Consider the following 13003-nt stretch of genomic DNA (forward strand, 5'->3'; position numbering starts at 1 on the left):
TTTAGATTCTATCGTTTAGATTTTTCTACTCCAATCTAAATGACTTTTTTCAAAATTCTTTGTACACGATTCTTTTAGATTTGACTATTTTTTTTACACGATCATTTAGATTTAGTTGCTAAAAGCTGTTTTTTCTTAAGTCTACACATAAAAGAAGAAAGACTAGGAAAGAACTTCAGCAAAGAAAGACTACAAACCTGAAATATTAAAAACATGGCTAACTTCGTAAATATTTTAATAGTTCGTTATATTTATGAAAATTTTCCTTAATTTTATGCTTTTAATTTTCGTACGTTTAATGAATTTTAAAACAAAATACTCATCTACTTTTCATTTTTTTAAAAGAATTGTTATATAAACAACTTTTAATATAAATTTTAAAATGTATTCACACCTTGTATTTCATTACGTAGATTTAATAACTATCATTAAATCAATTTTGATAACAATAAATGACTAAATTTAAAATTTATTAAAGTATAGGATTAAAATTAAACAAATTTTAAAATTTATGAACTAAAATAGAAATTTAGTTATTTAGAGTTTTCTATTTTTAAAAAATTTAATATGGCTTTGTAATTTAATAAATTTCATAAATAAATTTTGTGTTTTAATAAAAAATTTCACAATAGGAATTATTTACTAAATTCTTATTGAACTATCTACACTAAGATTAAAATTTAATTATAATCTATATGGACTAAATTTAAAATTACAAACTTTAGCTTTTATCATTTTAAATTTGTAACTTTATGAAAGCTTATGGTAAAGATTAGGGGTGTACGAATAATCCAAGAATCTAAACTACCCAACCCATATTATAAAGGTTTGGTTTGAGTTAGGGTTTAGTTTAAAATGTAAATTTGGTTGCTTCAAAAATTTAGTTTTTTTTTTTTTTTTTTTTGGTTTGGGTTGGTCTCCAATTGCGGGTTGAAACATTTGGTCCAACCAAAGCCAATCATATATATATATATATATATATATATATATATATATATATATATATATATATATATATATATATATATATATATATATATATATATATATATATATATATATATATATATATATTAGCACATATTTGTATATTTATATTTATATAGGGGCATTTTCAAAAATAGCAAAATAAAATAAAATATTTACAACATATAGTAAAATTTTAGATTCTATTAGTGATAGAAATTGATAAAGTTCTACCGATGGCTATTATTGATAAAATATATATATTATCTCATATAAATGCTCCAAATTAAAATAAAACTTAAGGTCATTGATATTAGAATTTGAAATTTTGCTATATTTTGTAAATAGTTTATCAAATTTGTCATTTTTGACAATTTCCCAATTATATATTTATATTATATTTATATGACATATATTTTATTATTAATTGATGAAAATAGAGTGAAAGAAAATATTGGTTCATACTTAGTGATGACAAACCCGACAACCGAACTTAACCCATATATTTAGGTTGGTTGGGTTGGTAACCTGAATAATGCTAATAGTATTTCCAACCCAATCCTTAAAATATGGGTTGAGTTGGAAATGTCCCCCAACCCAATCCAATCATTTCCAACTCAACCCAATCCGTTTATACTTCTAATTAAGATACACTCAATTTTCCTAAAAACTTGAAAAGAGGATGGAAACTCGTAAGCTTTAGATTTGTCTCTCCCTTTACTTGTGTGATAGGCCGTATATAGTACCAGACTCTTTAAAGTTTAAATAGGTATATTTAATATAATAATAATAAAAATATTTTTTTTTATTAAATACCATTTTTAGTTTAAAATCTAAAGTTAAGATTGATACAGTTAAAGATGGTATTTCTTTTCGTAAAATAGTGTGAAGACTTTTTTATTATTATTATTTATTTTCTTAATGGGGTGGGGGAAGATCAAGAGTTGAAAATATATAAGAAAAATTAAGTTTGTTGAGATTTTAGGAGAAATGGTCGAAAAAGGAACTTTATTAATGAGGGGAAGTTTTTTCTTTTTTCCCGTTTTCTTTTTTTAAAATCTAATTTATTTTTTTTTTCTTGAAAATATGGATGTTTGTCTCACATAATTAGTTAACAATATTGGTTTGAAATAATAGTTTTTTTAATAACTTGCGAACCACAATAACCATGATTTTTATAATATTTCTATTTGGGAAGGTTTTAAATTCATATAATATTTTATAAATGTTTCTATGATTAATTCATTAGTTTATAATTAATTTAATATGTTTTGAACTTATGCAACATATTTTTTATTAATTTGAATTTTTCAAAATTAATATAGTTTTATTTTTGGGTTTTACTCATATAGTGCTAAATTACATAAGAAGTATAAAATTACTATTTTTTTTACATAAAAGGCACATTAAATTTTATTTTAGTTTAGAGCATTTAATGTGAGATAATATATTTTTTTTTTTATTTCTATGAGATTCAATTTATTTAACATGAGATAGTACATGTTTATTTTTTTTAATTGTAAATTTTTTGTTTATTTTTTCTTTTCATTTATTTTCATTTTTCATTGTCATTGTTATATGGTTTTATACATGATTTTTAAATTTTTTTTCTTCATTACTATGTTTTCATGTTGCTTGAGTTTTGTATAAATGTATGTACGTTTTTTTCATTTTTTTTATTTTATAAATTCTATAGTTTTTAAAAAATATGTCATGATTTATTTTTTCTGTTGATAAACATATAAAAAAAAATGAAAATATACATCTAATATATTATTTGATCTATAAGATAAATATATTGTAATTTCAAATATATCAAATATATACCATGTTTATATCAAATATAATTATAATTATAGATTTTTAGTAAGTTATCTAATAGTAAAATATATATTTTACGTATTTTCTCATATATACACATGTATATTTAATTATTTTGCATATAAATACCTCATATACTTAAGACCCAATTAACCCAATCCAATAATATATCATGTAATAAAATTAATTGTTAATGACTGTAATATATTTGTTTCACATACTGTATATATCGAGTTTTTCGTATGCCACTACAAGAAATTATGGCTCTCCCAAAGCAGATTCACATAATCGAGAGAAAAGTTGTCGAGAATAAGACATCTCCCGACGCACCAATTGGAGAAATGGGAGATATGGTCTCTCGATACATATAACAAGCATCAGTAATTAGTAACCAACTTCAGATACAGCCACACACAACGTCGAGAGATGTAGCGCACTCCACAACACTTTTACACCATGTCGAGAAATAGAAGATAATTCTCGATGTCATTACTAATAACATCGAAAATTGGTGGAGATCTGCCAACACATTAGTACATGTGTTGGCAGTTGGCCTTTAAAAGGCCTACCAGATTTGTGAAACATAGATCTGAAAAGAAGGGCTTGTGAAGAATGAAGAAGGGCTCGTGAAGAAAGGCTTCGTTTTCGAGACTTCTGAAGAGGGGAAAGGGAAGAGTTTCTGGTGCGGTCGTTGCTGCCGCTACCCCTATCACTTCTGGTATGTAATATATTTTAAACTTTAATTGATTCTATGTGTGCTTTGGAGGGTTGTCGAACTTAGGGTATTGATTCAATTTCTTTAAATTATTTAGGGCCTTTTCTTCTTTCTCTTTGCTTCTTTAATTTCATCGCATGAAAATCTATATTGACACCCAATAAGTGTTTCTTGTCCTTGTTCTTTAAGGTTACATAAGTGTTTCTTGTCAATGTTTAAGACATATTAGGTTGCTTAGAAACTACTATTACTAGTTTCGTGGTTTCTTCATTGTGGTCTGTTGAGTTTGGATCAATGATCGTCCAAATGGAGATTTTAGTTCCCTTTCTGTGTGAAATGAAATGGATTCAAAGGTTCCAGAAATAAATTTTATCTATTTAATACTTTGAAATGCTGAGTTTGGACTATTGATTGTAGGATGCTTCTTAGATTGGTTACCCTTCTAGTAGAGGCTCAAAGATGTTATCCTCATATTGTCTTTTTAAGAAGAAAACATGATGGAGAATTTTCTTGTTAACTTATGAATAAAAGTAGGAAAAGTCACCTAAGAAATAGGTTAATCAATTGAGATTTAAAGGTTACCTTCTGATGTATATTACTTTTCATTGGGTTTGTAATGTATGCTTCCAAAAAGATGTTGTCTCAAGGAACTTTTTTAAAGAAAAATTAGGCCCTTGCTCAAGTAGGCCTTGAGAGCTTACCAAATTTTTTTGTTAGAAAATGATGTGAGACCCTAAGTCTTTCTTTTATTTTTTAAGAGGTCCATACTTGGAGGAAATTTAGACTTTTGATTTCCTTTTTATTTTCTTTTAATGTTTGTTTTGCTATATCAATTTTAATTGGCGTAGGGTTCGTTCCTCGCTTCTCCCCTAAAATCTATACTTGGCTTAAGTATGGTAAAAAATCATACCTAATGGTTCCTTTCTAAATATGTTTTCCAGCATCTTGCAAAAAGGTAAGAGGTACATATGTTATCGATTTTTCCGGTGCATCTGCGATGCTATATTTATATTAAAATACCATAATTATATGCTATAGTTTTATTTGATGTGAATCATGCATGGATCTATATGTGTTGCTCTAACTTGGCATAGTCATTATAAATTTCAAAAGCTTATTTCACTTTATGGTAACCTTGCAGACCTCTTAACCAAAGATTACAACTTTGATCACAAGTTTACCCTGTTGTTATGGAACTTCGATGGAATGGTATTTCTTGGTTCTAACTCATTAGATTCTTTCTCGTGATTAAATGGGTCTTCCCTATTCCTACACTTCAAACGTGGTGTCCTATTTTTAGGGGTGTAAGAATAACTCGAATAACCCGACAATCCGAAAATCTAACCCATATGATTGGGTTGGGTTAGTTTAAAATGTGGTTTGGGTTGGTTGAAATTTTTTATTTTTTATTTTTTTTGTTTGGTTGGGTCTCAAGTTGATGGTTGAAAAATTATGCTCAACCCAATCCAACTCGAATTGATAATATATATATATATATATATATATATATATATAAACAAAAGTTAAAACTTAAAAGATTAGATCAGACAACCTCTCCTTCATCGCGTGTCGTTCTCACACTTCTCAGTCGTTCGTTTCCCTCTTAACAATCTCTTCATCTTCTCAATCATCTCCCTCTTTTCTTCATCACATCGTCTCCCACTTCATCTCACATCGCATCATCTCCTTCTCAGTTGCTCTTTCTAATTCTCCTTCCGACACCATCCCTCTCAACTCTAAATCTCCCTCTGATTCTCCCTCATTACGGACGGCGAATAGGTTGGTACCCTAAACTTTTGTTTGATAAATTGTATGTTGGTTTTAATAGAAAATTGCTTTCCTTTTCATGGTAGAAACTAGAAAGAGGTGATGAATGCCTCTATATACATCTTAGAGTATGTATGGAAACTTTAAAATTGGTTGATTGTGTTTCCACTTTAGTTTGGCTATTTGGGAAGAAAATAATGAAATTCAAGTGGATTTTAATTAATTAATTGTGAGTTTTGATTGACTATAAATTTTTTCTTTGTTGTATGGTAATTTTAGGGTTGATGATTTAATTAATTTTAGGTTCAACAAGGATAATACTACTGTTTTTTTTTCTTTGTATTTTAACTGAACTATTAATTACCCATTTGCTTTTCTGGATCGTATAGCTTTGTTTCACTAGATGGTAATCAACCTCAATATAAAATATTTTGACAAAGCAATAGCTATGATTTGAATATTTTCTAGTTCTTATTAATTACTATTAATTATTATATACATTATTCAAAAGGCGAATTTGATATGGTATAATTGATCTTGAAATCTGCAATTATATTTTGATGGGCTCTGTATATTTCATTTTTCTTTTTAGGTTATAGGACTAGAAAATTAGTTATTTTTAAGATTTCATTGTTCATTGTTGTTTACATTCTGTTGTTGTGTGGGTAATCTGAATTTAGTTTTTATATTCTTTTAGATCATGGAGACAAGTAGTGGACAACATAGTGAAACTAGCTCTAGTCTTAGTCCTAGTCTTGCCCCTTCCACTAATAAGGATATGGAAACTGTGAGTTCAAGTAAACTACCATTACCCAGTAAGAAGAGAGCTAGAGCCACTAAGAAGCCAACCTTCTCTGTATGGGATCATTTCACAAAGTTGGAATAGAATAGTTCTAGGTGCACATGCAATTATTATGATAAAGAATATTGTTGTGATACTGCCTCATGTGGAACTAGCACATTATGGAAGCACTTAAAAAATGATCAATGTAAGAAGTACTCATATAATGAAGTAGAAACAAGAAAAACTATTTTGACTCTTCAACCTTCCACCAGCGGAAAAAGTGGTAGTAATTTTGTGGCTACTATTTTTGGTCAACAATTATGTAGAGAGAAAGCATGTACCAAAATGATAATTGTTGATAAGTTGTCATTCAAGTTAATCGAGAATGAGGGATTTACACAATTTTGTAGAGTGACTTGTCCTAAGTTTAACCCTCCTTCGAGAGTAACAATTGCTAAGGATATATATCAATTATACCTTGATGAAAAGAAAAGGTTGAAATCATTCTTAGTTAGCAATTCTCAAAGGGTATGTTTGACAACTGACACATAGATTTCTTTACAACATGTTAACTATATGGCACTCACTTCATTGTTTCGGATCGGGTTTTGCATAAAAAGATTTTAAACTTTTGTCAAATTTCTAATTATAAAGGTGATACTATTGGAAAGGTCGTTGAGAGTTGTTTATCGGAATGAGAAATCGATAAAGTGTTTTCAATAACTATTGATAATGACAGCAAAAATATGTTGTGTCCATGCATTTTCATTACATGGGCACATCAGCGTTTTTCTCCCGACGAAAAAATTCACATGGCCAAAACGTTGTGCGGTGATCTTAAGAAAAAAATTTAGGTTGGATTTCTGCTGACGTTTATTTTAGTTTTTTCTTCTACATCTTGTGTGGGCAAATATTTTAAGTATTTGTCGAAGTAATTTACGTAGCTAAAAAGTCTTTAGTCTAACATTTTACTTTTACCACAAAATTTAAAAACTCTATTATTTGTTACTTTTATTCACATTTTCTAAAAACCTATAATCTTTATTTTCTCCATTTTTTTTCTCTTGCCCTCCTATTTTTCCATTTTTTCCTTGAAAAATATCCAAAATATCCCTTGCCTCTATCTTTTCCTCTCTCTCAGGACACTCTCACTCTATTTCCTTCATAAAGAACTAATCGTTTGCCTCCTCTACGCCTCCCTCATCCGTCGCCATACCTCCATTCATTTGTTTCAATATAATTCTTGCCTTGAACTTAGGTTGGATTTTACATTATCAAAAAAAAACTAAAATCCTTGAAGATAAAATTTTGCAATTACTAGTATATGTACCTTTGTTGAATATTTAAGCTATATAGAGAAATCAGAAAATGGGTAGTATATAATTCATTCAAAAAATGCTCAAAATAAATACACATCTTAAGCCTAAAAATAAATTACACTATCTTAGCAACTAATCTCATTAACTCCATGAGAATAGAAAATTAGACTTGACTACAACTAATAATAACCTCAACTATTTCCTAGAACCTAGGAATTGACTAGACCAACTCGAAACTAATTTACAATTTTTTAAGTTACTAACATTCTCCTCCTAACTCAAATACTGCAAACACCTAATTTGCTTCTAAGAGCTTGAAAACGACCCACACAACACCTAATTTGCTTCTAAGAGCTTCAAAGAAGTCTACATTATTTTATTATATGTTTACCTTATTATATAAATCATAGAACTATAGGTTTTACTAGACTCGGAGTATCCTATAAAGACACAATCATAGGCGCTACTAGCTAGCTTTCTTCGTTTAGGATAAAGAATTATAGCATAGGCTAGTCAACCTCAATTTCTGAGATAAGATAGGTTTGATGTTTTATTCTTAAAGACTTCGTAAAGTGAGATTGAGTTATTTGATTTAGAAATCCTATTAAGGACATAGTTTACAATCTTAATTATTTTACTCTACTAGGATGGTGTTGCACTTGACTAAAAAAAACAAAACCACTTAGTTAGAGTTCTATTCTTCCTTTCACCTTTCTCATTCATTTCAGGAGAGTAAGGCATAGTTTTCTCAATATTTATTCCTTTTAAGTTGTAGAAGTTTTTTATTTAACTGATTTTCTACCTCAATTACAAATATCCTAAACATGTAAAAGGCATCACTTTTATTTTTAAGCAAGTAAATAAAAGTAAAATCAGAACAATCATCGCTAAATGTTATAACATTTCTTTTGCAATTTCTAGTCAACATGTCATCAACCTCACATAAATCAAAATGAATTAATTCTCGTGGCTCAATCACCCTAGTTACAGATTTATGCAAAGTTTTAGTTACCTTAGCTTGACTACAGCATGCACATTTTTCAAATTCATAACTTTGGAATCATGTTTAACCTACTCATGTTGCTAACTAACCTTTTACTCACATGATAAAGCCTAGCATACCAAATATTAAAGGAAGACAACGTGTAAGCAGACGATACAGTTTTATTCATATCAAGATTAAATTTGAAATTGTCATCTATTGTATACACCTTCCCCACAAATACATTATTCTTTGTTAAAGTAAAGAGGTTGGTGAAGGGATAAAAAGCCCTTTAAGCGGAAGAATTACAAAACCTTAACCCAATTTTAATTGAAACCTAAACATACTAATACATTGGAAAAATAATTATAAAAATTAATTTCTATGGCTAAGCATGCTTTCAAGAAAATACATAGAAGAAAAAATTACAATCATTGACAATTTTGAATCTACCAAACACCAATTTGAGGCACCACCACTTGGAAACCCTCCTATTCTTTGATTCAGATAGTTTGTGGGAACCAAATTGGATTGACAAAATTTTTCTTTACAGAGAAAAAAAATTTGCAGAGAGAATTCGAAAGTTTTTTAATCGTAGAACTCACCTTCTGTTTTGTTATGCAAAAATTCCCTATTCTTCAGATGGAAGAAGTGGGAAGTTGAGAGAATAAATGGGAACGTGGGAAAACCACCCACATTCCCTATTAATTTAATAAATAAATATGAAAATAGTTAATGAATTAAATTAAATAAGTAATTAATTTAATAATTAATTAAATCATATTTAATTAATATTTCATTTAAATCATATTTAAATGAATATCTTTCGCATAACCTATAGTTTTAATTTAATTAATTTAATTTAATCAAATTAAACTAAACTATTAATTAATTCTCCAACTATTTAATTTCTAAATTAAATATCTTATCTTTAATTTAATCCAAAATTTGAATTATATTCAAATATAAATTTCTCTCATTACACATAGTTTTAATATGTATCACATACACACTAAATTTTAACCTATAGTTTTAATATGAATCTAATTCACATTAAATTAATATTTGAACTCATTCAAATATTTTATTCTCTCATAATATAATTTTGAATCATATCCAAAATTAAATTTATATAATAAAGTCCAATTAAAATATAAACTTTATATTATAATGTATCAACAAACATTATATTAATTCCCAAAGTAAATTTGAACATTTCAAATTACATCCAATAAAAAATAAATCTCATTACTCTTTTGAGCTAGAAAGGGGATCTAATTGACCTACAGATCAGAAGCTACAACAATATGAGATTAATTGGCCAAACTCATTAACCACATTAATCAATATTCGTTAACTGTGTGTACACTCCACTAAATCTCACAACTGAACTCTTCTCACTGTAGGTATATTTTTGTGTCCACAGATATAGACCAATATCAGTAAATTAGTCCTTCACAGGTGTTCATAACACCAGCTGGGTAAAATTACCGTTTTACCCATGGATTACTTCTAGTCCCTAAATACCAGTGCTCCTCTAATGAACAACATGTTTATGGTCCAGCCACTAAACAGAAACCCCTCTCGTGTTATAGAGAGGATAGGGTGTAATGACCCAACTCCTTATACTAAGTTGAAGCCATTAATAAATGTAAATAACAAAAATAAAGTTATAAAGTTTGGCTAAAACGAACGAAACCTCAAAATTTTATTTATTTAAAACCAAATCAAAAGTAATGTGCGAAATGTAAACAAATACTAAAATCCTAACTCGGGCCCTATCTAATTTTAAGGAAACGAAATAACAAATAAAGAATAATTAAAACTCAACACTCAAGGTTTAAACTCGGATGTAAAGCGGAAGCAGAGATCCCTATGGCTCGCCACGGTCACTTCTGGTCGCTCGCCAGCTTGCCCTTGCCCTTACCTCTGCCCCTACCTGAAAAATATGAAATGGAAAGAATGAGTATAAAATACTCAGTAAGGAACCCACTATTAGTCCCACTAGGTGTTTATTAACTTCCTATTAGAGTCCTGAAAATGGTACCCAAGAACTGGCACGTTCCCGAACACGTGCAACATGTGATCCCGTATGAACAAAATCTAGTCTTCGGTGACCCGAACGAACACCTAGGACAATCTAGTTTGTAGCGTACCTGGAGGAAGCACTAAGATAATCAGGCTGCGAGATCCCGTCGAATCGCTCGAATCATATCTGTATCAATGCTAGACTGGCGATCCCGTCAGACTACACAGTCCTAAATAGGCGGTGATCCCGAAGGACACCCATGCAGGTACGACTCTAATAGGGTAAGCTAACATGCACCTTAACCACAACATACATATAGCATAGCATCATCACGTATTCATATCACGGCTAATCATCATATCACATCTCATCACAATGTCAAAACATAAAGTCATAACAAGCCACGTCATCACGTTATACCATGTCATAAGTCACATCATCAGTCACAGTATATCCTCATTAATTGACATATCGCTACACAGTCTAATCCCCAATGTGCATAACTAAGAAGGTATGCGGTCTCGTGATTCTAGTCGTAGAGCTAGTAGTAGGAATCTCTTACCTGGAGATTTGCTCAACGAGTCCTAACAATAAGAAAACACGCTTTCCAAGCCGTGGGGTCCCGAGGTCGTGGTTACAACGAGGTGGTCCTTAACTGGAGGAGTCTTTCACTCTACAAATCAATTGGTCCAAGCTGCCTTTTTAAGAGAAGTAAATCAGTTTAATCCAAATAATTTATTTAGGTTCAAAAATCTTAAGTCCTTGCTGGGTGTGCCAAAAACCCAATCAACTTACCAAAATAGGTGCAAAGGACCGGAGTAGGCTAACGGCTCAAAGACAGGCGAATCGGTTCGGCTAGAAAGCCGGAATCGACTCGGCTTGCGGCAAAAGGCGTGGCTCGACAAGGGCGCTCGCGGCTCACGTGGGCGTGCGGCTCACGCTGGCATGCGGCTCGGCTAGCGATGCAGGCGCGGCGCGCGTACGGCTCGACGCAGAAAGGAGCAGCTCGGGTCGCAGAGAGGAGACGCAGGTCGGGTCATCCACACTCGATGACGGAGGCACGGACGCGTGGGTCGCATTTTCGGGTTCGGGCGGCTGCTTGGACGACTGGGCTTTTGCGGCGACCTACAAGGCCGACGGCTTGTCCTACAGGGGTGAGCGACGCGGCTGATCTTGTGGCGGCAGCTGGCGGAAGAACTCGGACTGGCAACTGGAGAGACGCGAGTCGGCTTCCGATCCACGAAGAGCGGCGGCTGGAGAGACGCGGTTCGGGAACGCGGATCGACTGCGATCATGGGTCGCGTGCGCTTCGCAAACCTCGACTCAGACACGACAACTGGTGCGGGCACGGAGGCGCTTGGGCAGACGACGGACCGGTGGGGCTCCTCGTGAATGGCTTGGAGACGGAGCTGAGATCCGCATGTGCTGGAGCTAGGCGGCGCGGCGGGCTGCGGTCGATGGTGATGGCGGCGGCGGCTAGGATTTCCAACAAAATATTAGGGTTAGCTTCCCTTTTTCTTTTTTTTTTTTTGAAAAAGATGATGGGTTTTTATGGTGCACGGGTCCCTATGCCTCATTTAAACACCAAATAACCCAACCTTCTCTCACCAAATTTCCCCTTTTTCTCTCCTTTTAATTAATTTTTTTTTCTTTCTTTTTCCAATTAAATCATAACATCTCTCTCCTCAACCAACCAAACATCTTTATTTACAAACAATATCTCTACCATTACTTTATCATCCAAATAAAATAATTATATTCCTCAAAACTTAGTTAATCACAAACTCAAAATATAATTAATCAAATTCCTCAATTACATCCAAGGTTCCCATAATTACACTTAAGAAAATAAATTAAATTCCAAATTATTGGAGCGTTACAATCTTCCCTCCTTTGAAAAACTTTCGTCCTCAAAAGTTCTAATCCTCGAACAGCTCGGGGTACTGGGCTCTCATGTTCTCTTCCCTCTCCCATGGGGCCTCTTCAACTCCGTGGTTTCGCCAAAGAACCTTGACCAGTGCAATTCCTTGATTACGGAGCATCTTGACCTCTCTTGTCAAAATCTCAACAGCTTGCTCCTCGTAGCTCAAGTCCTCATTAATTTGCAGTGGCTTGAAGTCAACTACATGCGTCGGATCTGCGACATACTTCCTCAGCATGGAGACATGGAATACGTCATCCACTGCAGAAAGAGATTGGGGCAGCGCCAAGCGATAAGCTACCGGGCCAATCCGCTCTTCATTGGTGCTACCTTCAGAAAAACCATGTCTCCCACATCGAACTCGAGGTCCTTACGCCGTATGTCAGCATAACTGTTTTGTCTGCTTTGTGTTGTCAACATACGAGCTTTGATCTTCTGTATGGTTGCATTGGTGGTCTGCACTAGTTCGGGACCTAGCAGTCGTCGTTCGCCTATCTCCCCCCAACAGACAGGTGACCTGCAACACCTACCATACAGAGCTTCAAACGGTGTCATGCCAATGGTGGCCTGATAACTGTTGTTATAGATGAACTCCATCAAATGCAAATGGGAGTCCCAACTCCCTGAAAACTCTAGCACACAGGCTCGCAGCATGTCCTCCAAAATCTGGTTGAACCTCTCTGTTTGACCATCGGTTTG

The 13003-nt window shown here is 32.4% G+C and overlaps 1 long non-coding RNA gene across 1 annotated transcript; it reads left to right on the forward strand.

Moving 5' to 3' along the window:
- The first annotated feature begins 5045 nt into the window (after nt 1-5045).
- On the forward strand, nt 5046-6314 carry LOC127149949 (uncharacterized). Its single transcript, XR_007821834.1, has 2 exons — nt 5046-5281; nt 5967-6314. It is a non-coding gene; the product is annotated as an uncharacterized LOC127149949 (long non-coding RNA).
- Nucleotides 6315-13003: the final 6689 nt, after the last annotated feature.

The sequence above is a fragment of the Cucumis melo genome, chromosome 1, assembly GCF_025177605.1.
Source record: "Cucumis melo cultivar AY chromosome 1, USDA_Cmelo_AY_1.0, whole genome shotgun sequence".
Lineage (NCBI taxonomy): Eukaryota > Viridiplantae > Streptophyta > Magnoliopsida > Cucurbitales > Cucurbitaceae > Cucumis > Cucumis melo.